General features: G+C 41.4%; 1 non-coding gene across 1 annotated transcript; it reads right to left on the bottom strand.

Annotated features, from left to right (window-relative positions):
- Positions 1-672: 672 nt before the first annotated feature.
- LOC113457037 lies at positions 673-775 on the bottom strand. Its single transcript, XR_003377695.1, has one exon. It is a non-coding gene; the product is annotated as a U6 spliceosomal RNA (small nuclear RNA).
- Between the last annotated feature and the right edge of the window lie 2,025 nt (positions 776-2,800).

Here is a 2,800-nt window from a genome sequence, read left to right as displayed (position 1 = left end):
GACAGTGAGGTTCCTCAAGCTTGCTGAGGTTCTGAGCTGGATTCCAGTCCCACAGCGAGTCTTACAGAGGGGTGACCAGTTAGCAAGGGCAGGCTATGAACCTAGTCAGCTCCAAGGATGCTCAATAGAATCGTGGCTTCTTGGTGTATCTGGGGACCCCATCAGCAGGTGCTCAGAGGAGCAGATACTCCTCACTCCCACAGGAAAGGCAGGTAAGCTCTAGGAAGGAAAGGGCAAAGTTTCCAGTCAATAATGGTCTAAGTCACAGATAGAGACCATGGCTGATAATTAGAAACTGAGAAGGGAGGCACAATGAATGACCACCTATGGGAGAAGCTGTTAATGTATTCTATACTTCCATGTAAGGGTTCCATGATTTCTTGGCCAGAATTCAGGCACATGGTCATAACCATCTTTAAGAAAGGCTGAGAAATACTATCCAGATAAAAATAGAAGTTCTGGGGTTGGAGAGATGACTCACAGGGATGAAAGGTGAAATCTCAAAGTAGTTTTGATTTGCTTTTTCCTGATGGCTAAGAATGTTGAAAATTTTTTGAGTGCTTCTCAGCTATTTGTGTTTTCTCTTTAGAGAAGGCTCTGTTTAGATCTGCACCTGATTTTTTATTTGTTTTCTTGATGTCCAGTTTTTTAAAAGTTCTTTATATATTTTAGAAAAAAGTGAAATAGTTCATGAATTTGCATGTCCTTTTTGCTCAGGGGCCATGCTAATCATCTTTGTATCGTTCCAATTTTAGTAGGCATGCTACCAAAGCAAACACAGATTTCTTTTAATTTTGAATAAAAATTGTTCTAAGAAAGAGGAGATCTTATTCAAGGTCAGCTAACACTTTCCATCACAATCCCCATCTTTCATGTGAAAGCACTGCCTTAGAAACCCTGCTTGACAGGGCAGTGCATGTGTGCAATCCCAGCAAGCCGGAAGACCAAAGGTCATACTCTGCAGAACAGAGATCTTCATGTCACGATCAGAGCACGAGGGCCTCAGAACAGCGAGAGTGAGGCAGTTTGTTGTGAGCTGTGCAAAGAACAACCTTTGTTGTTCTGGACACAAGTCATACTCTGCAGAACAGAGATCTTCATGTCACGATCAGAGCACGAGGGCCTCAGAACAGCGAGAGTGAGGCAGTTTGTTGTGAGCTGTGCAAAGAACAACCTTTGTTGTTCTGGACACAGGTCCTTTCTCCGCTTCCTCATTGGCTGAGTAATCAGGAGGGTTCAAGCCCGCCTGCTATCAAGGTCTTATCTCTCTGCCTGCTTTTTTACATTTATCTTTTTCTCAAAAACAAACGAAAGAAAACAAAAACCCGTGAGTAGGTTCATCTCTACACTTTCTACACTGCTTGTTTTAAATCTTACCTGTAGGCCCATATTTCTATATGGCATGGCAGCCAAGCCATCAAGCCATAGGCCACACTTGAGATGGGTCACATATCCTGCCAGGCAGGCTGTTGCTAACCTAACAAAAGGTCAGGATGTTTTTCTCCTTTCTTTGTAATAGCTTACAGAGCAGACAGGTAGTTGTGGACATGACAAAAGGCCATTCACCTGGTTACCTAGGAGAAGGAATGCTAATGTATTTCACCGTCAGTTAAGTTATGGTATTAAGAATATTTGGAGAATAAACGAAGGAATTCTTCAGGATGTGAACTCAGGATTCCATGAGAGATCACTGATAATCTCCCTCCTGATAAAGCCATGTGAGTTGTGTCTTTATTCCTGTCTCCACACTAATCCAGAGAGAAACAGTTTATGTTGGGGTCCAGTTGAGAGAAATAATTGAGGGTCTTCATTAGCACCAGACCCCGACACTTACGGGACACTTAACCTCCTGGTTAGAGTGAGCTGTTGCCACCATTCGGTGGATATGGATATGTGGATATGGGTTCTCCACACACAGTGTCTACACCAAGCTTCTGCTTTGGAATTTCCTGTAGGAGCTAGAACCCCAGATTCTCAGTCCCACCTTGTACTGAGAAATAATGTTATTTCTCAGAATTATTTTAAATAAATTTAAGAAGGATGTATTAATGTCTGAATTTCTAGGTATGCAGTAGACTTTCTTTAAAATGTTGGATAGTGTTCCTCTTTACTAATCACCCTCTGTCCATTTTTTCGTTTTTGTTTTGTTTTTGTTTTTTTTTTGGTATTTTCAGACACAGCCTCACTGTGTAACCAAGGATGGGTTCAAACCTAAAATCTTCTGCTTTAGCCTCCTGATTTCTGGTTTTGGAAATGACAGACACTTACCACCACACCCTGATTTCCATGTTCATTTATTAAAAGATTTTATTTAATATTTGTCCGTTATGCGTATGCGTGCATATGTCTGTGGGTCTGTGTGCATGGGCGTGCAGGTGCCCATGGAGAGTAGAAGAGGGTGTCAGTTTCTCTGGAGCTGAACTTACAGGGAGTTGTCAGCAGCCGCCTGACATGGGAGCTAGGAAGTGAACTCACGTCCCCTGAGTAAGCACTCACTCTTAACCTCATCCCCTCCATAGTCTTTGTACCTTTAAAACTACACTTGTTGATGTGTGCTGTCATACTAGCTACACAGAAAGGCCAAATCTTTAGTTCTAATCGAGAGCCACCGAAATTCTCTCCTCATCCTAACCCAAAATTATTTGATAGTTTTTAAAATGAAATTTAAGTCAGCAACTAAAATGGAAGTTTAAAAAATGTTTCTAGCATAATATAATGCAGAGACAAACCAATCTGATACTTACGCTGAAGAATAAAATTAGGAAATATAAAAGTCTAGATCTTTTCTAGGGTTAAGCTC

The sequence above is a fragment of the Microtus ochrogaster genome, chromosome 1, assembly GCF_000317375.1.
Source record: "Microtus ochrogaster isolate Prairie Vole_2 chromosome 1, MicOch1.0, whole genome shotgun sequence".
Classification (NCBI taxonomy): domain Eukaryota; kingdom Metazoa; phylum Chordata; class Mammalia; order Rodentia; family Cricetidae; genus Microtus; species Microtus ochrogaster.
Note: the sequence above shows the minus strand (reverse complement) of the source record. Positions and strands in the feature narration are given on the sequence as shown.